Here is a 26,837-nt window from a genome sequence, read left to right on the forward strand (position 1 = left end):
TTTCTACAATATTAAATTATCTCTGTATTCCCTGTAATGCCACCTCCAGAAATCCGTCTACTATATTTCCCATGAGCCACTTCTGCACAGTCTGACTGGTTACTGGAAAACATGAGCCAAGCAGCAGAGCCTGTGTGTGAGTCACGTGGACTTAAACATCAGCTAGAGCTGTTAGCATCCTTCTCTGCCACTTATCGAACGCGTGACCTGGGGACAGCCACCTAACCTCTCTCAGCCTCGCGTCACTCATCTTTGACATGAAAATATTATTAAACAAAACACAACAAAACAGTTCCTACCTCGAGAATCATTACTCCTATTCCAAGAGTTGTGTGTATGCTTGTACACATGTGCACACACATGTAAAACAAAAAGCAAGTTTAATATCTACCAGAGACTATGAGATTAGTGGGAAATAAAAAGACACATTCCTGTTGAGGCTTATGGTCTAGAGAGTTGTATGGATTGGGAAGACTATACTAGGTAAATCACAGAACTAATGGAAAATGGGAACCATAACAATTTTTAAAAAGAAAATTGACATGATGACTTGGAAGCTTACATTAAGGGAGATTTAATTTAGCCAGAGAGATCACAGATGGCTTCCCTGAAGAAGTGAAACTGGAGTAGAAAACCAAAGGACATTTAGGAGTTTGCTAGATGAATAGGGAAGGGAAGGACATTCATTCCTAGTAAGCTTTCAGCATCAGCATCATAAGCATGTGATTGCTATCTTCTCAAACTATAAACACAAAGAGTTCTGGAATGTGTCTTTGTGATCTTCTGTCACCTCTAAGTTCCTTGAAGGAAGTAAATGCTTAGTAAATATTTCTTGAATGAGTGAATGTTAATAGGAAATCAATATGCATTTGTTGAATGAAATAAAAAGTAACTGCTGTGCCCTCATCTCATGACTTTATTCAAGATACAGTTAAGGAAGACACATAATTCAGTTTAAAAAAAAAAAGGAAAACCACCATGGACCTCACGTGCTTAGTCACTTAGTCATGTCCACCTCTTTGCAACCCTGTGGACTGTACCAGGCTCCTTCATCCATGGGATTCTCCAGGCAATAATACTGGAGTGGGTTGTCATTCCCTTCTCCAGCAGATCTTCCCGACCCAGGGATGGAACCTGGATCTCCTGCATTATAGGCAGATACCTGCATTGTAAAAATGGACCTTGGAAGTGACCAAACCGCACCCTCCCTATTCTGGCCCTGTCACCTTGAGAAAGTCACAAGGCATCCCTGGGTCAGTCTCCTCATATGTAAAATGGAAGTAAGGATAGCTTGTTTACAGAGTTATTTTAAAGATTATGATTGCAAGTCTGCTGAGCCTAATTAAAAGGGTGACTCAGAGTACATAGTCAAGAAATGAGTATTTTGAATATTATTAGTATTAGAACATTAAGCAAACTGCAGATATGCAGTTTTTCAGACTTGCAGATTGCTGAAGACACGCTGGATACAGCTTGAAGGCTAGAGGGTGTTATCATGCAAACATCCAGTAGACCTTTACTTTTCTGGAAATGCCTAGAGCCCTTCAAAGCAATGCATTCTCTCTCCAGTGCCTGAGTTAAATTGCAGGTTCAGATTCCCAGATGCATTGGTTATCACTGACTAGCAGCTGGTAAAATATTCTGCGACCTCAGTTTCCTTCAAGGGTTAATCAGATACTGTTTGGACAAGATACAATCAGTTAATTCATGGCCACTGCATAGCACAAAGCCTGCACAGGATAAGTAAGCAATACCTGTTAGCTGTTACTATTACCACGGCCAGGCCCTGCTGGATTTTCTGTCAATTACTCTGTAACTGAATCAGCCTTTCCTGGGCCGGGAATTGCTTCCTTTTGTAATTCCCTTTATGGAAGGAAGAAAAGCAACTCCCCTCTGAGGTGTGGAAACCTAGCTTCCCGGGTACCGCACCACCTTAGACAGGTTCAGGGCCACTGAGCAGCCTAGGTGAGGCTGGTCAGCAGGGGCTAAAGGCTCTGCAAAGTCTCCCTTCCCTCTCGAAACCACCGCTCCGCTCTGCCCCTCTCTGCTTCCTAACCCTGGAAGGTGGAATCTGAGGTTGCAGCCGAGCAGTCGGCGTGATCTGAACCCAAGGCAAGCTCGGGTCACTCTCGGGGTGCACTCCCCTGAGTGCAGAGATCCGGGTGCAGCTGCGGTGCCTGGGGTTTCGCAGAGGTGGAACCTCGATGCGCGCAGCCAGAGAACCGAACCTCCCGCAACCAACCCCACAGTGAAACTGAACTCTACACCGTCCGCAGCTCGCGCTGTGCCTGGTTGCGGGGAGCGTTGGGCGAGGGGGGATCGCTCTGCAGACAAAGGGGTGCACGAGCCCCCAACGCCCCTCTTTCGCGGCCGTGACGCCCTTCCCCAGTCCCATACCCGGGAGCCACAGCAGCTGCCGCCCCCCAGTGCCACCACCCAGCCCCGGCGGCCTCGGCCTGTGCGCGCGCTCGGGGGCCAGGGATTGGTTCGCACTCCCGTTCAGGGGCTGCGCCGGCGGGCGGGAGGTGCGCGGCGTTCCGTGTGTCTGTGTGTGTTTGTGTCTCTGTGTGTGTGTGCGCGCGTGCGCGCGTGTCTGTGTGTCTGTACTGCGCGCGGGCGGGCGCGTGTGTGTGTGCGCGCGGGGGCTCCAGTGCAGGAGCCACTGGGTGTGCGTGCGTGTGTTATGGGTTTGCTTCCAGAGCAGGTTGCACATTGGTCCTGGGTGGCTCGCAGGCTCAGGTCGTGCTTGGGCGTCCTCCTCCTAATCGTTTCCGAAGCAGCAGCAGCAGCAGCAGCAGCAGCAGCCGCCGCCGCCGCCGCGGCAGCATCGCAGCAGCTCGGCGGCACAGCCGGCAGAACTGTGCAGAAGCGAGCACCGTTTGGGGAGTCCGGGGGGCGGGTAAGAGGGAGGAGGGGAAAGCCTGCCTTGGTCTTCGGGATTATTTTTCCCCTTCTTTCCCTCTCTCTCTCTTTCTTGAGGGCGTGTGTTACCCCCTCGAAGTGAAGGAATTTTGCTCCAAAGCGAGCTGGGACCGAAGACTCTAGGCTAAGTTATCTCTCTATGTAGATGGTGTCAGGGAGCGAAGCTACTGACCGAGCCGCTGGTAAATGTTTTTTCACTTCTTACTCTTTAATGCTTAAGGCTTTTCCCCCCTTTCTTTCTTCCCTGTTTCCTTTCTGTTGCTCCTCATTCTGCAATCGCTCCTGAATCAGCCTGCAGTTCCCTTCTCTCTCTCTCTCTCTCTCTCTCTCTCTCTCTCTCTCTCTGCGTTTGTGCAGTTTGCAACTTGTTTCGTGGTTTTCTATGTTTTTTCCCCCCTTCATCCTCAGATGAATGCTGGAACATTTAAATTCGGCACTTCGGGAGGTCATCATTAGTTGCATGAGTTTCAAGGGGGAGGGGAAAGATTGGTAGAGCAGGCTGTTATTTCCCTGCAGAAGGACTGCCGTTTTCTCTCTAATGTTCATCGCAATTATAGGGATTTTTTTTTAGGATGCATTTTAACATTGCTTTGATGTTTATCGTTATCGTTCTTCAGGATTACAATGCATTTTGACTCAGTTTTGACAGCATGACAGATGCCAGTGGTTCCAGAACTACTGTATGGTACATGCTGGCTAAAATATTCAAAATTAGAGGCAGAATCATTTGCATTCCAAAAGGGAAATTCTTAAAAATGCTGTTTTGCCTCACATCGCTGCAGATTTGCAGGAGGTAGTTATAGACACCACTACTCATGTTGCTTGCAAAGATAATAAACATATAAGTGCTTTAGTGTATCACATACTGTCCTGGTCTCCAGTGATTGAGCTATTGCTGAATTTACTTAATAAATTTAGGGCTGTGGAGAAGGAGAGAGATTGCTGGTATTGTTTTATGCAAAACTGCGAGACATGTACAACAATCTCTAACCCCCAAACCACCCCTTTCTTAGATCTTACTTGAAGTGGCATCTTGTCAGTTGGGGAGGGGGAGGGCAGTTTCCGCCATCCACATGGAATAGCATTATTTTAAATAGCCAGCATAATGCATGCAAATTGAACTCTTAACTCTTTTTTTTTTTAATAGAACTGACTGTGTAACTCTTGCTTCCAGAATCTGTTTTAAATATTATTTAAAAATTAACATAGAACAGTTCTTTGATGTATTCGTATTGAAGTTCTTCGGAGGGTCTTTAGCAGTTAACCATTTTTCGTTTGTTTTGCTCTTTATCCCCCTAAGTTTTCAGTTCCAGTTCAGTAGAAATGCTGAAGGGTCACGAAGTGAAGGCACATTAGCAGTTTCTAAAGAAATCAGTTTATAGTTGTGAAAATTTCTGCCAAGCCATGGGCAGAGAAGCTAAAATAATGGCAGCTTAAATGTAAGGAGGGAAGTTGGGGATAGAACCAATTGCAATTCCACTGTGTGTGTTAGCATCCTGAGGAGCTCTGAACTCTAGACTCAGATGGGGATATCCAGTTCACAGATACTCTGAAGCTCACACGTTTGACAGAGTGAAAATACTGGTATTTAAAGAAGCCTGCTTTTGCTATTTGGTTGCCACATCATAGACCAGCAATTACCTAAGTGCAGAGAGTATGTTTGCAATGATACTGCTCAACTTTGTTTTCATGTAAACTTAGCTGATGTTGGGAGAACAGCATAAAACAGCTTAGGACTTGGAACAAAATGAACTGTAAATTAACTCAAGTCAGACCCTCTTTTCTATAAAAGAAAGCCTACTTCAAGACACCATGCAAATTCACCTGTTCTGAGCTGCCTGTGTTGACAAAAGCTTTTTTGGAAATTGTGGACTGGGTTCCTTAGATTTAAAGCTTATTTCTTCTTTTGTAGTCTGCTAATGGTATAAGACATTTTATTTAGAATGCAAGTTCAGCTTATTCCTGGGTCCCTGGAGGTGGCAATATTGCTATTTAAAATATTTATATGGACCCTTGCCATTTACCATTTTGATCAAGTTGGAGGGAAAAGCCCAACTTCCATTCATTAGGACCACAGTTGTCTTTGAAGCATTTATTTGCCTGAGTACCAAGGAAAAATGAATTCATATAGTAAATATGATCCTAAGAACCCAAGTCTTCTAAAGCATGGTTTTCTCATTCTAGGACCTAAACCAGAAAGCAATATACTCCATGCTAAGCAGCTGAATTATTTCTCTGGCATATTCCACACACAGGGGCACAAGCAGACAACTGACCAAACTAAGGAGTCATTTCACGTGGCTCATGGAGCAAGATTTCTAATTGTTATATAATATATTCAGTGCATGAATTTATTTATGAAGCAGCACAATTAGCTTTAGTTTCAGGATCTTCACTAGTTATGAAGACCAAGAGTCCATTGATTTAAAGAACATACTCCTTCCTGTTGTGGTTTGTTTTTACCCTTTCTACTTCTAGTTTCCTGGCAACTTCGAAAAAGCTCAGAGAATTTGTGTTAAAATATTAAACATAGCTGCATTTTGGGTGTATTGTCTGGTGAGATTACTATTCAGTCAGCTAGGTTTTGAATTACTCTTACAAGGTTCTGTGTAGTTTAGTGTTTGTGGCTTGCTGGTGGTTTTCTTATTATTGTTATTGATGTTAAGTTTCCCATTAAATCGTAACTAAGCTCATTTTAACTTTCTGTGCCTGGTGTTGATCTCAGTTTAATGTATCAGAATAATACCATCCTCTTGCTAAGTTTGTTGGCACATTAGGTAGTTTACCTTCAATTGGTGTGTGTGTTGAATTTCAGCATTTCCACATGTATGGCATCTGATGTGGGGAGAAAGTAACTTTTTTGGGAAGAGAAGGCTGTGTAGAAAGAGCCTGTTGGTTCATGGAACTTGACAATGACAATATATTTGCCTGTATTTTTAAGGTGGCTATTTTCACTTTGATAAGAGTAGAGTTTTTTCTTCATGTGTGAAGTGTTTATTATGCTAGAACTACTGAACGTTTCTTAAAAGTAATTACTCTTTTTTTTTTTTTTCATTGTGTGATTGAAAGGAACTCGGCACTGCTTGTGTGTGTCTGAGGAAAACCTGTATTGGTGAGCTTTCCTATTGTTTTCTGTTCTGTGTAGACTAATTTTGAGAAGTGATTTCTGGTGAAATACAGTCAAGGGCATTGCCAAGGCCCTTTTATCCCTCTCCACTTAAGAACGCAAACTGCAAGTCAAGTTTAAAGAGACAAAACTTACATCAGACTGCCAGCTCAAATGGGACTATGTGAAAAGCATATGTTTTTGTCTCTCATCACTGTAGGAAGCAACAGTTTTGTTCTTTGACTTACTGGTTTCTAGGAGTCCTGATGTACTCACAAAGAGGAACCTTCCATTCTATACTGATAGTGCATACAACAGCTTCTCAGTCTTCAGGGAAGATTGTAAGAATATTTTTTTTTTTGGTGGGGGGGAATGGCTGTCTTTTCATATGCTCTTAATGGAAAGAGGAATGTAACAATATTTGATAAAATGTAAGATCTAATTAGACAGTACCCCCCTTAAAATTTTGTGAAATCAACAGTAATTTTATGAGTCGTGTCCAGTGAGAGCAAATAGTAGCTTTGTCAAAGTGTTTCCTTATACTCCTGCTTTCGCTTTTTCTTTGTTAAAGGAATAGTCACAATATTCAGAATATTGTACTACTAGTAAATTATATGTATATATATAATACATATATATATATAGTTTTCTCTAACAAAGGAAAACGACTACTTAATGTATTATTTTAGCTCTGCTACAAGTATCCTGTTCATATTTCTAAAAGATTTTTATGAAGTTGAAGAGGTATAAAGTCTTTTCCCTCAAATTCATATTACTCACTGTCTGTAGTCTGCTTGGTATATTTCATTCTCCAGTGTAATTTTGAACTTGAAGCATTGCAGCCTTTTCTTAGGAATTCCTCGTGGCAAAAATGAAGCACCTTAAGAAACAGTTTGCAAATAAAGTTCTCTCATTTTTGCTGAAAGGATTAAATTGGTCCCCCTCTCCTAAGTAGAGCATTACAGTACCAACCTTTTAGACAAAAAGGATTATCAGAAAAATGGTATGGTTGTGTGCTTTTCAGCAATAGCGTGAGTAAAGCGAGAGCAGGTGTTTTAACTCTTTTCATGTAAATTTAGTGAATAGAAATTGATGCTAAATAATGCAGCTAATATGTTAAAATAAAATCTAGGTTCCCCAGCAAAGATTTCCCCCCACCCTGGATAATATGACTTGATCTTTGACTCTGATGGAACGATTGAGTGTGTTCCTCATCTCAGTGCCAGCATATGGGTGGCGGGTACCACATATCCTGCATCTGTCTTGGAAAGTATGAGTGCGAGGTTTGAGAAGAAAGAGATGGTTTCTTTAAAAGTTTAGACTTCTTATGCTTTGACTGAAGTTCTTTCACAGAAGGCTCTCCTTTCCTTGATACTTGTTTAGATCACCTATGAGGATGCCCCATTATTTCTCTTGTCCCCAATTCGATTCGGCCACAGGTTTTTCTAATATAAACGTGATGCTGGACTTCTTAGCTTAGTTGTTTCTATCTTTGCCTTACTTTGTGATTTCTGGAATATGATGCAGATCTATAAAAGTTTAGGACCCATTCTTCTAAAAGATAGTCTATTTAATTGTCCTCATGATGAAATTATTTAGGTGTAGAGGCTTAAGCCTGTTAAAAAAATATTAGGAATTTTGTATGGTCATTTCTAATAATATGACCATGGTAAAGTAATAATTTTATAATATATAAAAGTGAGTTGTGGGTCTTGTAAAATAAAAAAAAATCATTTATGAACTTGATCCAAAAGAATAAGTCATTTTTGTTTGTTTAGTTTCCCCAATCCTTAATTTAAATATTAGGAGGCAAAAACTAAAGTTGGAGAATATAATTCACTTGGTGAAGATAAAATTGATACTAACCATAATATACTGATTTAAAATCTTTCAAGAGGACAATTCTCCGGAGGATTCTCTTGGAAAAGGCTTATGTTTAAATGTCATTTTTATTATTGCTTAGGATTTTACTGATACTCAATGTTTTGACATTTCTCCTCCTTTAATTAGAGGAATAAGAGTGTCTGTGGAAAAAGAAATACATCATTAAATAGAAATGATTTTGGCAAAGGTTAAAAAAATCCCATACTGTTTAAAAAAAAATTCACAAAATTGTATAAGCTACTTGCTGTATTTATAACAGGTTTTTTTTTTTTAATATATGCCATTTCAAAATTTCATTTTAAATGTTGAAATAGTCAACTTAGATTCTTAGATTATTTCTAAGAATGAAATTGAACTATTAAAGAAGATAGCTATGTCCACATTTATGGTTAATTCAAACGGTAAATATCTACATAGCTAAAATCATAGTTATTATTAGAGAACTTATTGTAACAGACTTTGTGATATTAACTGTGATATTTTCCCTAAACCATTTCAAATGTAAGAGTATATGGTAACACATTTCAGTAGATATTGCCTATTACCTAGAAAGAATATAGGCAAATTAAAGCTGCATGAAAGTATATTTCAATCTTTCAGTTTTTTTTTTTTTAATTCCTTCAAAAAGCAGTTTTTAAATACCCAAGACAGGCCAGGTACCATGTTCTGTTAAGAGCTAGATCTTATGGTTAAGAGTAATTTGATGCCAAAGTGATGTCTAAGGAAGTAAATGGGAGTAGAAGTGGATGCTTCTTTTTTAAATACAAGAAGCTCTTTGTGTCACTTGAGATTATATTAGAAAAGTGATTTAATTTTATTTTATTTTAGGATTTGCTCAGACTGTAAATGTATACAAATATTTTCTCATTCTCTGCCTTCTATATATGCCCAACTCATGTCTATTCATGTAGTCTGATGTGATATGACCCCTAGGATTGGAGACCTCAGTCAAACTTTGGCACTACCTGCATGGATTTAATGGAGGCATACGGGCAAGGCAGTGAGACTTTGTGGGAAAGCCAAAGGAAAATGTCTTCTATAGTTGGCTACCATCTCCTTATGATAATAATCATGCCACCCATTTTATTTTTAGCCTCACCTAAAGTCCTGGAGAAGATGCAAAGTGCTTTTCTAACCTTAAGAATAATAATATAATTATTGCACAAATATTTTACAGTGGTTAGGGCTCTGCAATTTGTGTGACCTAGCATCTAATTTTTCTCCTCTCTAATCCTGTTTATATATCCCTGCACATAATCAGACTCAGTCAGATGAAACCAATTACTAAGGGGAAAAAAATCAAATTTATTTATTATATTTATTGGATGTGTCTGTTGCTTAATTATCCATCGGCACATTTACATGTGGCCATGGAGAAGGCCATGGATGACTGTGGAAAAATGATCAATCATTACTTTTTACAGTCCAGAGGAGGTGCCAAGAAAACAAGAAAAAAAATAAGAAACAAACTAAAAAACCCACAACCCTACCCTTTCTCACTGCTATCTATGTGGGAGACCTGAAAACTGAGAAACAAACATCACCCCAAAATACGAGTTTGGCTTAACATAGGAAAATCTAAAAAAAAAACTGAGAGTAGTTATCAGACTTTTTCTTAACCACTAGATGTAATGTTAGGAAGAAATGTAAGGAGTTCTGTACACTTTCAAATAAATAATGATTTAGGTATTCAAAGATGTATGTTGGAAAATGAACTCAATTTATCCTATGAAGCAGATGACCAAACCCACCTCTTGGCTATAAGCTGAACTGTGGGATGAGCCGGGGTGGGGGTGGGGCACTGGGATGGGATGGGGTATACAGTAGGTGGGTAGCATAAGGGGACCTGCACGATGATGTTGGCAAAGGATTGACCAGTACATGTAACTGCAGTGAGCTGTGGCTGAGAGTACTATGAAAGCATTGAATTAAAATAGATTTTGTTTTTGACCTTTGATGGTAAAGACATACAGACTTATTTTTTGTTTCATGTGTTTTTGCTAAAAAACTCCTTACCTCAATCAAAAATGTTTTCTTCTCTTTTTACCTACCCCCCCCAATCCCAGATTAATGGGATCAATTTTAAGCAGGGTTTATTTCTTATTTTTTCCCCTACTTGCTCTCATCAAACATTTTTGGAAATTTATCAGTGTGGAAGTTGTTCTTCAAAATAGACCGTAACTGAAATAACAACCATTTCAAGTAAATGTGACAAGGCTAAATTGAAACAGAAGCATCATCCTATGTATATGATCCTTTCCAGAGACAACTAAATTATCTGTTCTATCCACATCCTTAAGATAGAACATGCATATGAACTTGAGGGAGAAAAGCAAACCGCTTTGAGCTTGAGGTATTTGAAGACTGTCTTGAAGGAAGCTCTGAAGTGTGATTTTAAGAATTGTGGCACACTATCAGTGCATCCTTTAGAGAAAAGACAATGAGCAGGTTATGATTTATTGCTAATTCCTGTTTATTTGGAGATGCTGCTATTGAAGAAACTATGTAAGCTTTGTAGATGATGCTTCTGTTACATTTGGCTGCAGAGAAATTCAAATGGCAACATGAGTCTTGAGAATTGAGAAGGAAAGGTGATTTTATACCTGTTGACCTCGCAAGAAAATATTAGTGATGAGGTAAATTTTGCGTTTAATCTGTATTTTAAAAATTATTCTGTGGAAAAGGTTATTTCAGAAAGAAAAAAAGTTGCTCTCAGCTGAATTCAGTGAAGAAGCCAAACAGTAAATAGGTAAAGAGCCTGAACTCTCCTTCCTACAACAGTGATTTTTTCACTAAGGACTCTCTAGGTATATAAGGGGCATAGGTTCTTTTTATATGATTTGTGTATGTTCCCATGGACTGTGAAGTCTATTTCTGGGCAATTTTCAAGTTAAAATTGTGTTACGGCTACCCTGAAGGTTGTCATTTCTTGTTTTTTTTTCCTCTTGTCAGTCAATTCATAACTGTTTATTAAGCCCCCATGGGGTATACACAGAATCATATACTATTTGGGTGTGTATATGTGTGTATGATTGGTTGGCTGGTCTAGAAGCTTACAGTCTTTAGGCAAAAGTGTGTGTGCGTGTGTGCATATGCACATGTATAATATAATGTTTTAATTTCAGAAGTTAGAAGTAGTTTTGTTTTGTTTTGCTTTTAATAGCATTATCCTAGATCTCCAAGTGCCGTTACTCTGAGAAAAGCTTAGCTTTGAGCCAGATCAGGGATATAACTTCTCAGCTTGCTTGCTTTCTTTTAAATTCAGATATAGCAGACATGTTTAAGAATAAAGCCAGAGGGCTAGTATTAAACTAGGGATTCTTGCCAGGTTAACATCTAGGTTTCAAAGTAAGGGCAGATACTCATGCAGGTCATTTTTAGGACATGCCTATTACCTGTGTCAATGCAATCAGTGAGCGGATGAATGGTTCCATGGCTCAGAGCTGTCAATTTACATTTTTTATGACCAATGAATCAATTTATGATTTGCTTTTTTTTTTTTTGGAGGGTTTTGGAAATTGATAGGAATTGGGACAGTAAGAAAATTTCCAAGTGTTCCCATGATTGAAAACTGTTCTAAAGGAATATGTTCCCAGTTGTACTTGAAAGGATATGGTGAATATGTAGGTTTAGGGATTTACTTTTCAAAACTTATTCACTTTTTAAAATTTATCTCTTATCAGTCATTTGTCAGAATGGTAATATTCTTGAAAAGTACCCAGTGAATAGCTCTGAAAGTGGCTGGGAAAGAAGTGCACAGAGCATTGACCCTTTCCACAGCCCCAGGTAATGGCTTGCTGGACTTCCAGCAGTCAGCTTTGACTTTTGATAGCACTGGTCAGGCTCTGATTTAATGCTCCTGTTTTGTTTTTTTTTTTTTTCTCCCCTGCTGTGGTTTTCAAGATGTGCATATCTCATTTCCAGCAAATCATAGCCAAACCATCAAATTTCTTTTCCATCTTCTGTTCCTGGTGGATCTGAATCAGAGAAGCAATGGCTGAGAAAAATTGGAAGGGATCTTCTTTTAAACTTTGACTCTTGGCTCTTTTCCTGTTGGATCCATGAATTTCTGAGAATTTCTGAGATCATTTCTAATTTGTTGCAGGAGTCCTTCTGGACAGAAAGTTCCCTAGTCTTTGTGATAAGAATATGTTCTTTACAACTTGCAATATTGCAGGCTCTCTTCATTCATTTCCCAACAGTTTCTAAAATTCACCGGCACAGAATAAAATTGCAATTTGATTTATTATTTTCAATTGTAGGATTGGGTTTGTTCTTCTTTATAAGTTAGAGACTAATTCTGGCAAACATAAACAGAAAGGGAATGTGTTGAAAGATATCAGGGAGCACCGAGTCCCCAGGAAATATGTGGAAACAGGCACTTGTGCTCCTGCCACTGAACACTGGGTGCCCAGCTGCAGCTCTCCGCATCCCCGACACTGGGCTCTGCTATTGCCATTAGTATCAGCTAGCACTGCAGCCCTGGGTAGGTGACTGTTTGTACCAGGCCTGGAAGGAGCCACTGTCCTCTCAGTAGTGGGGATCTCTGGCTCTTGACTCAAAATTCTAATCTGGTTCATCCATCCCGTTGGCTGCATTTTGATCAAGTGTCACATCCCTATAACTAGAAAGTCTGATAAATCAATAGTCTGGCCCTTTCATATGCTATCATGAGGCAAAAAGACTTAGAGCAAGATATAAGTGGTGGAATTCCTTGAAAATAAAAGGGGAGAGGCAATCAATAAAACATAAATAAAAATTCCCCAGCAAATATTTACAATAAGGGACCTGCAGGACCTTAGGGGATGAACTTGAAAGGCAAACAGAGGTGAGAACTTCTCTCTTGCTTAAAATGGATTGGAGAACATTCCTGTTGTAAATGTATTAAGCAAAATGCTTTTGATTTTGGCACGCGCCAGTCTCAAATATGTTCATCATGAAGAATTCTTTTTGTTATCACCAAAAGCCATATTGAAACATGATGCGTTTGAATTCTGCTCATGTTAAAATTAAAGATAATCTATTTAGATTGGGCTGAAGTTTGCCTGTGTGTAAATATATAAGGTTGATAAATGGCATGAAAAAAGGTGAAGATTTGTTTAAATTACTGTAAAGAAGACATCTGTATGGCTGAATAATTGCCTGCAAAGAAATTAGTAGGAATTTGAAATAAAAGATCAGACCAACTCTCTATTTATAAATTGCTAATAAGAGTAATTGTGGTACTTGAAAGAAACAAAACCGCGCCTCTTTTTTTCCATGACTTAGACTGTCTGAGGTCCAAACACATCTTCCTCACTAAATTATTAGCAAACAGAGTGAGATGTGGGACCCACACAACTAATCCATGTTTCTAGTAAAACTTTTGCATCAGAAGGCTCAGTCTTTTATTCTTCAATTCCAAGTTAATATATTTATCCTTCCATCACTGTCTCCCAAGGATTTTGAGAATTAATTAGAAACAAAATCTCTTTCCGGCCTTGAATGTAACAATTCTGTGCTGAAAAACCATAACATACTGAAGTGTTATTAACAACGGGAAAGGTTCATCCCATAAAATAATCCGACTGGCTGAATTCTCACACGGTTGTTATTTTCTAATATAACTCACTGAAGGATTAGATGGTTAAATATTGAATATTGTCTCATTTAATGCAGCTGTATGAAATATTAATGGTAATGATTTTCCAGTTTGGGGAATAGGGAAAGTTTTTTGTTTTGTTTTGTTTACTAATAGCATTGACTGGTAGCATAATACATTTTACAAAATAGTAATGAAGATATTTAAATGAAGGTGAAGCTAAATGGCCTCTGAAGTAATAGATTTCACGGAAGTGATAGATTTCAATCATCACAAAAATTTCTTTACTCTTTGCATTAATTTTCTCTCTATTCTGAGCATTTTGGATGGCCTTGAGAATTTGTTAAAAGAACAAGTTTAGTCTATTAAGTCCTTGAAGAGGAGTGCCGTTGATGTTGTTTCGTTGGCATGAGGTGTAAAAGTTTGAAAATTGGATTGGGCTTTGAAGGAATGGTGGCCATGTTGAATGTGACAGTTGAAATGGGATTGTTCATGAAAATTAAAAAAAAAAAAAAGGCAAAAGAAAATAAAAAGGAAAGAATGCAAGAGAGAAAGAAAGAGAACCATTGACCAGATAGTACAATTGATGAAACTTAGGTCCACTTAGAATTTACTGTTTAACGAACAGAGCAAAAACTTTTAAGATTTTTTATTGTCCAATTTTAAATAATCCCATTTTGAATTTTCTTCATGTTCTTGTGCCTGTGCACTTATATCTCAAATTAGGAAAATAAAACCCAGTGACAAACAGGGTGACTATTATTGAAATATTTTGTCATGAATCCAGAATAAGAACATAAAGCAGTGCATCAAATTGGTTTAAATCGGTTGTGTTTTTTGTTTTTTTTCTCCAGAGGGGAACTTTATGTTTTGTGAGATGATTTTATTTGAAATTGCAGTTATCCTTGTTTCAGACCTAGTAATTTAACAGTTGAAAAAGCTCCCTTTTTTGTTCTGTGTAGTTAATGTATGTGGTGTGAGTGAATACATTTTATTTAAAAAAATTGTTTTGGGGTAGCATTCTTTTCCGCACAAACTTATTCCTTGATAAAGGAGCTGGCTGCAATTTGCAGAAATGACTGTTTCTTTTTCTTTAGTTGTTGGATAATTGCTCTTTGTATACACTGTGGAAATGTGCATATAGACCAGTGACAAAGCATAGCAGATGCACTTGCAATTATCTTGAATTTAAGTAAATTTCGCATCTGATACACACAAAGCAAAGGCTTTGTCCAAGCAGGCTCCCATACTGGCATGTGGATTGCTGTGAATACAATGAGTAGATTTTTAATGGAAAACAAATGGGACTATTAGTAAGTCTTGTCTTTTACTTGAAAAGACTCCCCACTTTAGGCATGGCCTACAACTTATTCATATTCATAGTTGGTGCAGCTTTAAATATGACCTTTGAAACTGAACAGAAATTTTAAATGTTTCAAACAAAATATGTCACTATGTTTTTATTGGAGTCACATTCAGAGTTTTTTGAGGAAATAAATATTTGTTTCATATCTCAGCGTTACAATTTTTTCAACTGCTAAGGAGAGCATTCACTTATTAAGACACTAAAAATGTGAAAGGGGATTTCATATTATAAATAAATCATGCCATAGATAAAAGATAATTACAATGTTACTTTAACAACCTCAATTCACAAGGGGACCCATAAGAAGGAATACATAATGGGTCCAAATTCTACTTCTTATTGTAAACAAAAGAGATCTAGCCAGAGGAATAGTTTTCTGCAAAAGCCTCTTTTCCTAGTTTTGTTTGAGATTAATCCTTTCCACTGTGTATTTTTTGTTGTTGTCAGACTTACGTAAGTGAGATATTTGAAGGCTTAATCTTTTGCTCTGCAGTTATTCTTAGAAAATATGAAACGTATGGAGCTTCTTGGATTCTCTTAAATGCCTTTAGGTCTTTGGAGGGGTGGTTAAATTATTTCTACTTTCAATGCGAGAGTTCCAAATAATTGGTCCGGTTGACTTCTTTTTCATAGTTTGAAGGTGCTCCATGCTATTCCAGCCTTTGAAAGAAGCAAATTTCAAAAGTAACTCAGGCAACATAAAGGAGGGCCTATCTTGCCCATTTTCTGCTTTCTTCTTAATCTAAAATGGAATCTAATAATAACTGGAGATCTTTCTAATTCTTTTAAGAATCAGAAGCCTCTAGGGGGTCTAAGGATTGAGTAATTATTTGAAAAAAAAAAAAAGTGGATTTCAGAAGAAATTGTTAAGAAGGCAAGGGAGAGCCTGACAGAAGTATTTTGGGGTCTGAATTAGAGCAAGACAGATGTGCTGTTTCTGGAATATCATACCTACAAAACATGCCTCCACCTTAACTACTTTTCCAAAAACAAAATTTCTTCAACTAAGTTCTTTTTCTAGAATTGCCAAAACGACAGAGCTTACTCAGTTATGCATTGCCAGATGATTCTCTGTGTTCCCCAGTCTCTCGGCTGCTGGTCATGACCTTCCTCGTCCCCGCTTCTCCCTATTCCCCCACCCCTGCTTACTTTTCTGGAAGGATCACAGGCTATCTTTAGGCTTGGAGAGAAACCAGGTGCTTTCCTTGATATTTAAGCAACTTGCTATTTTGAAATTCCCTTAGAAAACTGTGGGCATTTTTATTTCTGTGTCTTGAAGTCTCTTTCCCTCTCTGAAGGAGAAGCTGCTTATATAATACCCAGAAGCGGACCCCTGGGAACCGCTGAGCTATTTTATGGATATTTTGCAGAAAAAGAAAAGCAAGTGCTCCTGTGTCGTGCGCGCCCTCCCACGGGGGTCTCAATTTGAGATATTTGCACAATAGCAGATTCTCAGAAGGATAAATATATACAAATCCATCTTTCAAATTGAGTGGGATCAGTGGGAAGCAGCGCCTAGGAGGGTGAGAGCCCACTAATAGCACAGACTGAAAGAGATTCTCAAGCGGTTCCAGAGACAGAACACAACTGTCCACAGAGCTTGCCAGAGAGACAGATGCTGCGCGTGGAAGACAGTTTTCCTCAGTTAGATATTTTGTTCTTGTCGATGGCCAACCATGACTCATGGGGGAAACCGGAGAGAGAGAGAGAGGAGAAGAGAAGAGTAAATTCATCATTTTGTTAATCCTTATTAGGAATTCAGTCATGTAATTAAATGTCAACCTGGTGAACTTTCCATGATACCAGAAGAGTGGCAAAGCCAGTTGCAGGGTTTGAAAGTTACTCCAGGTGATAAAGAAGCCTAATTTAAGCTGCAGATGACATGACTGACATGATTTCAGTTGTATATCTGGAAAAAATAGTAATGTAGGACTCATCGAATAATCTAGACTCAAAGCATGCTTCTGAAGGTTTGAAAGGACTTGAATCATTTTCTCTGAGAGATGATAGGTTTGTTCTCTGTTCCCTCTTTCTGTATCTGTGGGTGTTTATGAAAATAGGTGTGTATTTGAAAGATAATCTTTTCTTCACTGTGCTGCTTTTTCTTTCTCTCCGTATGTGTTTTATATGCACGTGTGTTTGCATCCTGAAATATCAGCTTTCATCCACATTTATCATGCACTTCCAGATCTCCTGACCCTGTAGTACATGCAGTTGGTTACATAAAAGCAGAATATATGCTGTCTGAAAGATGGTGAAATTCATTTTTTTGCAACTTTTGCCCATAGTCAGATTGTAAGTTTCTTCAAGTTTCTTGAAAGAGGGTACGATGATAGGTAATAATCTTAGCTTCCTCTCTCTCTTTTTTAAAGATTCCTCATTTCTTTCGAAAATAAGCAAAAGAAGAGTTTGGTATATAGTTTCTCAGATTTTCCTCTGTTTGGGGCTGAGGACTTCAGGGTCCCTTGAAGCCAAGTTTGTATCATAGATCTATCCTGTCAGTCTCCAAAACTGGAAGAAGGTATGTGTTTCAATGCCTGATGGCAGCCCCTATGCCAAAAATCTCATCTATCATTTTTCTGATGGAGTCTCAGAAGTTACCATTTTCTGATCTGCATATCCTTCATGAGTTGGAATGGCAGTTAGCCAAAAGGTTTATGTTTAGGGGGAAAGCAGGCTTTTATGTTTTCCCCACAGTCAGTTATTTGGAGGGTACTCGAGGTACTGAAAATCACAGGTGTGGAGCCAATTTAGAAAGAGTAATCCACAACTGAGCTGAGGAAGATGTAGCCTCCCTTCTTGAGCCACTGCGCTTGTCTGGCCAATATGGAACTGCCTAAGATGAGGCTCTTCACTTGAGGTTTACGTGTCTTCCCGTGCATCTCATGTCAAATCAAACACTAGCAGATGAGCCTGTCAATCTGTAGCGCTCTCCGGAGAACTTTGGGTCTTGAAAACCCTGGGTCACCTTGAACCTTGAATAAAGGTGGTTGCATTTCTTCTGAGGTTCATCAAAATAATGATGGAAGCTTTCCTTTAACTGCTTCAGATTCTGATTTTTGAATGCACAAAAAAGATGACAGATCTTGTCCACATGCCTAAGTTTCTGCCTTTTGCATTGCCTTGGACATTGTATATGCTTGATAAATATTTGTTGAGTGAAAGCATCGTGGATTTCTTTTCCTTTGGGACCACGGAAAGAATCTACCATGTGATTTTAATTTTTTTAGAACCATGAGTAGCTGAATGAGTTCTGTTGGTTTTGTGAATATAAATGTATTGGAATTAACATTATTCATGTTCTATTCTTTTATAAATAGGAAAATTGTCGTAAATAAGACTGAAGGACAGATGCTGGTACTGAACAATAAATGTGGCAAAATTAGAATTATTAGAGTCCTGAATTAGGTGTCCAGCAAATGTTTAGTTTGACTGAACATATTTTAAATAATTATTTTTACTTTTTATCCTTTGCATTATTTAAAAGATGCTTTAGAAGTGACTATATGAATGATAAAAGCAGTAATCTTTTTGGTATGAAAAATACATCATTATCATTTTCCATGTACAAAGGGAAGCCAAGTATTTAGTGTCTTATTGGAAGTTGGGAAAATTAGTTTATGTAGAGGTCAGCGAACTATAACCTGTGCACCAAATTTAGCCTAATACCTATTTTATATTCCTGTCAATGAGAAAAACTAATCAACAGTCAATCTGAGAAAGAAATGGAAAATTTTTATTCAAGCCAAACTGAGGCTTATAACCTGGGGGACAATCTCTCACAGAACTCTGAGAACTTTTTCAAACAGGAAAAGAGGGAGGTCAGTATATATGTGATTTCGGCGAAGGGTGTACTTGCAATTAAGTGCACATCTCAGTGGAAGGTTGCTGTTAGCCACAAGGAAGAGATATCTTAGTTAATGGTTTTAGTGCTTTTTTAAGCATGGGAAAATGCGAGCATTTAGGTCCATAAAAAAATTTTTCTGGAAACTATCTATCTGAAGGCCTGTTTGCCAGTTTTCCCAGACCCAGAACATAGAGTACTTTATCCTGATCTTCACCCTTAATTCCTTTCAGAGTGTATTGTAGGTCAACAACTATTAGCATTGGCTAATGACTTGATTCTCATAGAACTGGATAGTGAACAATGTTCTTTATTTTATAATCCGTCGTTTTGGTCTTAATTTCGACCAAGGTCTGGGAGGTATTTCATGACTAATTTATTCCAGGGCACCAAGAATGCTCATTCCCAGATCAGTCAAGGATTTCACTGATAGATCACTCAGTGTTCTATTCTTGTCCTAGGCCTTGCTAACAGTAACCCAGAGTCTCCAGACTGCCTCTCTTACTGGTCTGTTTTGGTCTAGGAAAATAGTTTCCTCTTCGTGCTTCTTCCCATATCTAGAGTTACACTGTCACAATAATTGATCTCATAGAGCTATGTCTGAGGCTTAGTTGCTAATGTGAACAACAATAATCTTGTAAAATAGGCAGAATGCAAGTTAAATAGCTAGTGCTATTAAAAAGATCATAAGTAAGTATTTAAGTAAAGAACTTTTATTAGGTATAGCCCAGTATCTCCCCAGTTCATCTGACCAGTCTGTTCTGCACCAGTCGCTTTCTTTAAGGAAAGAGATATATTGGCATTGTACATAGAGTTCACCAAAGATGTGCTGTTTGTATGAGGCAAGTGGTGTGTCATCATGGTACTTTCTAAAATCAAGAAAGTAATAATCACTTGTAAAAAGTTATGTGGCTAACTCCAGAAGGAGGAAAATTGATCTTTAAAGTTGAGCAGTATGTATGCCATTGGAGATTCCTGGTTCGCACATAATACAGATGCACAAAGTACATTAGAGGGGCCAGGGGAGGCCGAAGGGAGGACAGAGAAAATGTTTTAGGTTGAAATTTTTTTTGTCTTGCCTTAAAATGTGAATTTTTGTTTCATTATGTCCATAAACCAAGAATATTTTTATATTTTCAAATGGTCAGGGGAAAAAAATCAAAAGAAGGGTAATATTTCATGACACTTAAACATTATGTAAAATTAAAATGTCTTTGTCCATAAATAAAGTTTTATTGGAACTCAGCCATGCCCATTTCATTGCATGTTTTTGATGGCTGCTTTTGCAACAGCAGTATTGACTAGTATCACCCATGATGCTAATACATTTCCTATTTGTCCTTTTACGTGGACTGGCCCTTATGTTGTGTGGTTTGCAGTGGTTCAAAGGCAATGCAACAGAACTGATGCCTTTTTTGATGGGAGTAGGGAGGGCTTCTATGTTCATATATATTATTGGGTCTGGCCTGAGTTGAGATTTTTGAGTTTATGAATAACTGAATATGGTAATCAAAGAAAAATTCTATACTTAATGTTAGCTCTTGGTCTTGCAGCAGAATATACTGAATGTTTCCTTCTGAGGCAACAAAGATGTGTTCAAAGAATGGAATTTTAAGTTAGAATTAGAACTTTCCATTCTTCCTTTTCTCTGATCCTTTCAAGCCAGTTGGATTAGCTACCTCCTCCCAGTCTCCATATACACACAGCAATTATTTCTGACAGATTTTCTTTTTTATCAGTGAAATTATTGGTGGTGTACATTACTGGTTTTATTCACACACCTTTGGATACCTCTCTCAGCCACCAAGAGTATCACTGGGCCAGGGAAACCAGATTCACCTAGAGTCATTCACAAGATATATAGGGAGAGCTATGGTATGTCTGGGATGCTGCCCAAGCCTGGGATCATAAAAATGAAAGAAATAAAAAGTCTGCTTTACCATGTCATCAGAGACCTGCCAGTAGTAAGAAGCAGACAAAAACCAAATCATTTCACTATGAGGTGCTAGGTAATGTACATAATACTTAGTAAAAGTGGATGATATTTATTGATCAAATGCTCTAAGTGTTTTACATGCACCATATCATGTGACCCTCCCAAAAGGGTCCCATTCCTTGGGAGAAGAGAAAACTGAGGCAGAGATTTTATGGAATTCACCTGAACGCCACAGTCTTGGGGTATAGATCGGAGTCTAGGCTGTGTGACTACAGAATCTTACTCCTGACCATCCTTCTTCAGGGCTTTCCCTGAGGTTCAGACAGCATGCTTTATATGTACAGTATACTGTAGATGTGGCCTGTGGCTTTTCATGTTGAACTGAAACATAAAGTATAACCCTAAATGAACAAGACAGAAAATGGAGGCATAAAGAAGGCAGACCAAATATCACATGCAAAGATACAGAGGCCAGAGGAAGTGTGATGGATTTGGGGAAAACAGGCATTTTCATCTGAAGCAGAGCATCAGTGAAGGAGAGTGCTGGAAATGAGAGGAGTCAGACTATTCATGAATCACTGGTTTATTTAGCCAACATTTATTGAGATTCTGCTAAGTACAGGCGTAGTAAATAGACATGTAGTTTATGGCTTAATGGGATGAAAGAGACAAAAAATAAGTGAAGAAATAAAAGATAATTTCACAAAACGATAAGGACTTGGAAGAGAGAGTGTGATATTTATGTACATAAGTGTACATCTATGTGCAAGCTTTAGATGCAAACATCTACATGTGCAAACTGTACATCTATGTGCAAGCTGGTTTTTTGAACCAGTTCATTTAGCTAGGATAGACAGACAGGCTTTTCTGAAGCCTTGCTGTTTGAGCTGAGACCTCAATAACAAGCAAGAAGGGCTCTATGTGAAGGTATGGAATTTTCTCAGGCAAAAGGAACAGCTAGTGCCAAGGCCCCAAGGTGGGAATGAAAGTGGAGTGTTGGTGGGATGAAGTGAAGACCAGATGTGGTTACAGGGAGGTCAAGGAAGGAGAGTTGGCCATGATGAGATTTGGTTAGTGACCAGATTGTGGAGGATTCTGTACAGCTTGGTGAAGAACTTGTAGATTTTATTCACAATTCAGTAATAATTTATTGGAATATTTTAAGCAGAGGAGTGCTATGATGATATTAATATTAAAAAGTCATACTCCCTTGAATGTTGGTGTATCTAAATGGTACCTCAATGAATCTGATTTAAAGAAAATAGCTATCAAACTTCTAGCTCTGATAATTGATTTGTAGGAAAGAGAGGGAAAGAGAAATATGTTTCAAAGACACTAGAGGGATATAATTAACACAATTCTCATTTTGTCTTGAAACTCACAGGCACAGATGAACTCAGGTGAAAATTTTCATGGTAGTAAGATATTATATAGTAGATATGGGATGTGTTTCTGAAATGGAGCTGACAACTCTTTAGATGCAAAAAGTGACTACAAGAGAAGAAGCAAGGGTGATCTCTGAGGTTCTGGTTTGAATATTAGAGTCGTCAATGGTGGTATCATTTATGGAGAAAGAATACCTTTGAGGGGGTGGTAAACACCTAAACCACCCCTATAAGGAATGAGGATCCACTAAAGACAGATTGACTGGTGACAAGGTCAAGAATAGACTGACTGAGTTTTGGATGGAGTCACTGAATTTGAGGTGAAAGACGATTACAGTGATTCTGATGAGAGATGCTGAGCACATTGACTCAACTGATGAAAGCTAGAATGGAGAGAAGGAGTGGGATTCAGAGTGTATTTTGGAAAAGGAATCAGTTGGAGGTGGGAAGGAAGGGAGAAGGAAGACTCTCTGGGTTGGTAGTGAGCTTATGATAAATGATGAGCAACTTCAGTCAGGACAGAACAAGTGTTGGAGGAAAAGATCAGAAGTTTAGTTTTGACCACCTGGTTATGAGATGCCTTTAATAGAGATGTTCTGTAGAATTAGATATGAGTCTGAAACTTAGGGGATAGATATGAATAAGGGCCTTCAGTAGTGTCAATGTGAGCAGAATTGCCCAGAGAACTTATAAGAAGAAGAGAAAAGAAAGCTGGGTATAGGGTGTTGGGAAACACCAGTGTTTCCAGCTTAACCCGAGGAAGAGGGGGTGTGGGGTAAGCTTGAAAGGTGCAAGAATGGAGGACCGTGGGAGAGGAATATTATAAACCTAAAGCAAAAAGAGTTTCAGGAAGCAGGATGCTGTAATCAGTGTCAGATACTGCAGACGTGTTCATTAGGTTTGGATTGGAAATTATCCATCAGATTTGGCTGTTGAGTTCTTAACAGAACTCACTGAATTTCTTAGCAGGATCACAGTCATTGGAAGGTAGGGCTACACTGATTTAAGCAGTTAATGAAAGTGAAAGTCGCTCAGTCATGTTCAGTTCTTTGCAACCCAATGGGCTAGTCCATGGGATTCTCCAGGCCAGAATATTGGAGTGATTGCCATTCCCTTCTCCAGGGGATCTTCCCAACCCAGGGATCAAACCCAGGTCTCCTGCATTGCAGGCGGATTCTTTACCAGCTGACCCACCATATAAGCCCTAAGCAGTTAATGGGAGTTCAGAAAATGGAAACCAAGATACCTCATCCAGCCAAAAATTAGGTGAAAACCAAATAGAAATTAGGAAGATCAAAAAGAAAAGATGATAGATACTAAAAATCTATTCAAATTGTTAAAATTTTCCCTGTATTGCCATTAATAATCATGAGTTTTACTTTAATTTGCTTTGTGGAATTGGATTGTTCATATGGAAGTTTAATTTTATAAATCATAGTATATAGTTTAGAATTGGGAACTCATTTGAAAGAAATCTGTAACCAGAACTTTATAATTCAAAAGTAACCTCTAACTACTATACCTATTTGTACAATTTTTGTTTAATGAAAAGCCTGCCAAAAATATAGTGGATAAAAAATTCTGTGTGCTGAAAATAGTAGATGTTTGCGTCATGATATAGACTTGCTTTTTGAGTATATCATATATTTGTTCTGGTCTGATTGCTTAATTAGGAGTAATTTACTTAATAAAATGGAGAAGGTAGATTGAAAAATTTTAAATAGGATAATTTTATGCACTTGCATGGATGAGTGCTAAGTTTCTTCAGTCATGTCTAACTCTTTGCTATCCCGTGGACTCTGTGGCCTGCCAGGTTCCTCTGTCTGCGATTCTCTAGGCAAGAATACTTGAGTGGGTTGCCATGCCCTCCTCCAGGGGATCTTCATGACCCAGGGATCAAACTCGTGTTTCTTATGTCTTCTGCATTGGTAGACATGTTCTTTAGCACTAGAGCCACCTGGAAAAGCCCCTTTTATACACAGAGGTATGAATATCTTGTATAGAGCTAGTTTGGGGAATGAATAAATGGTTAAATTTATTTTAAATGATTGTGTATAAATAAATGATTATGCATAAATAAATGATTATGTATATAGGTAAGCTTATTGCAACTTTTAGTTCTAGTCATAGAAAGTTTTTTTCAAAATTTAATCAGGTGGCTTAAAACCTTCTGTAATTTACTCTAGTAAAAGCTCTCTGATCACTGGACTTTCTGGAGGAAAAGTAAGTTATTTTCTGCGTGTTTTAAACTTTGTGCTGCTCCTGTTATTTCCTGGGTTTCTATTTGCCTAACACAAAATGACAGTTTAGTCAATTAGCCAATACATTGGCTTACAGGTTAGTTAGTGAGCTAAACAATTAACTGATTAATTAATTAATTGGTTTGTCATCCTGTGGAGCTTTTGAGAGAGAAATGTAGGCTGGTGCAAATGCTACCTCAGAGATTCTGAAATCCAGAAGTTCCACCTTTCTAAACTAAGATACCATTTTAATTTGATGAGAGCTCTGAAGTTTGGAGCTTATAGGTATTCATTTTCAAGGAAAAAAGTAACCCTTGGTTAAGGGTACTGACGTTTGATGTGAAAAGGAAATCAACTCCTAAGACTAACAGCATCATGAGTTACTCTCATTTTCTTCGAGCTTATGGAAAAGTCATTCTCAGGGCATTCATACGTATTTCACATATCTTATTCTCCAGAGCATAGGCAGTAATCTTAGATTTTGAATCTTGATTTCTTTAAGACCAGTACTGACCTGATTTATGGGGTTGGAGGAGTTATGATGACATGCATGACTGCCGTTTTACTTTATTGCCTGAAAAGAACACTGTTCAAGGCCTACCTGAAGTGGAATTTTTTTGTTTTTTTTTTTTTAAGTAAGAACAAAAACAGGTTAAATGTGCCTTATTTTTGTACAGCCCTTGACTGTTAGATTCAATCAGATTTTAGGCTTTTAAAAGAAGTCTGCCCAATCCCCCCATCACATTTTATTGCAAATGTTTCTTTCTGTATTATCCATGAGGATAGTCCATTGGATCAAAAGAAATAATATTGTGTCCCTGGTAGCCATTGTTTTATACAGTAAATCATAGAGTGTGAACTTGTTGATAGCTAGAATGTGACTACTCTTTTAGTTCCCCCCTCTCTCTTTTGATAGACAAATCTCACTGGAGTCTCCAAATACTTATTTTGCTTTCTGCTGCTCCTGCTTTTACTTATTCAGTGAGTTACTTATAGAAAGAGTTGATTGCCTGAGTTGATTTAATTCATATCATATAAAATTATTTTTGAACTTAGATCAAATTGATTATATTATTCACAATAATATTTTACCCTTCTTGTAGCAGTGAAATGACTAGGGATAGTTTTGGACAGACTGTGTAGTTCATATGAAAAAGAACTAGGGAAAAACTGTCTTCTTCAGAAAAGTATCATTGGAATAGCTAGCCATTTCAGAGCTATAAATCACTTAGGAGAACATTTAGTTTAACCTCCTAAAAGGGAAAATTAGGGCTTGAAGCAATGAAACAAGTTGTGAAAACACCCATAAAACCTGTTGTATTGCCTAGATGAAACTAATCATAAGATATTAAATTATTAACTCTGTATTTTTTAAAAATAAAATGAACACTATATTTAAAAATCTCATTTTGCAAAATAAATTATGAAAAATCTGGAGTTAAGTAAATTATAGCCCAATTTCTTGATAATGAATGAATAGTAATAATAGTTAATAATAATCTCTTTTAATTATTCCAGGTAAGAATTTCCTCTTATGAAGTATTAGACACTTGAGAGGTTATTTTGCAATGATATGGATTTTTCTTTTCCCCCTTAAAGTTCCTGCACATAGAATAATAAAATGCAATTAATATATTTAATTTTTTTTGTGGTGACATTTTTTCATCAAACCCTCCAGAACTCATTTGCAAAGCTGCTTTGAAGTTAATTTCATGCAGATTTTCCTGATTTGTACTTGTGGTGAATTATTGTTAAACTGAAAGAAAAAATATCTGAAAAACTCAGATTGTCCAAACTTACCATTTGTTTCATCTTTTGTTTCAACTGGTTTACTTTAAGCCAGGCAAGTGATACTAAGTAGTTCAAGCCTCTAATAAATTAAACAGATGTGATAACATCTTTCTATGAATTAATATAGGATACAGCAGAATTGCTGTTTAATAATCCAGGTGTCTTCACCCAAGAACACTTATTAAGATACCTATCACCTCATTAAAATGTCCCTACAAATAAAAACCTCTTTGTGAGTGTTCTTTTCCTTTTAAACTTGCATTTGCATAATTGGGGGAAGGGTATTTTCATTATGCAAATGATTTCTGGAGCTCAAATCAGAGTTGCTTAATTGTCAGTGAATAGGTCAGTTCCTATCTCCTAATTTATATTTGAAGTTTTAGTTGAAAACACTTAATGGCACAAGTGACAAGCTCCTGTCTTGTAGCATAATTTAATTTATTGTGACCAGGATGTCAGGTTTACTTTAAACTCTTTATAAGTGTATATTTGTGATTGACAACCACCCTTTGTTGCCTGGTTGGAAATGAAGCTTCTTTTATGTCTTAAAATTATGAGGTCATTTTGAAGATATGTGTAATTCAGGGCAAGACAGTTGGCAATCTTGCAAGTGTCTCATTTCTAGAAATAAAATAAAATTCAGTGAATTCTTTGATGATCTTGGAAGAGGGACTCACATTGTGCAATAGAATGTAAAACACTTTTCATAACATATGTACTCTTTTCAGATGGTTCATTATTAACATGGAGTGTGTCTAATGAGCATTTTAGCTTCTTAGAAA

At 37.8% G+C, this 26,837-nt stretch overlaps 1 protein-coding gene across 5 annotated transcripts in view; it reads left to right on the plus strand.

Moving 5' to 3' along the window:
- Positions 1-2,591: 2,591 nt before the first annotated feature.
- Positions 2,592-26,837, plus strand: part of TENM2 (teneurin transmembrane protein 2) — a 1,355,454-nt gene continuing 1,331,208 nt past the window's right edge. For all 5 annotated transcript variants that reach the window (XM_070465745.1, XM_070465746.1, XM_070465747.1 and 2 more), the window contains exon 1: positions 2,592-3,104. The gene's annotated coding sequence lies outside the window, so the exon portion shown is untranslated. The remainder of the gene's footprint in view (positions 3,105-26,837) is intronic.

Source organism: Odocoileus virginianus, chromosome 3 (assembly GCF_023699985.2).
Source record: "Odocoileus virginianus isolate 20LAN1187 ecotype Illinois chromosome 3, Ovbor_1.2, whole genome shotgun sequence".
Classification (NCBI taxonomy): Eukaryota; Metazoa; Chordata; class Mammalia; order Artiodactyla; family Cervidae; genus Odocoileus; species Odocoileus virginianus.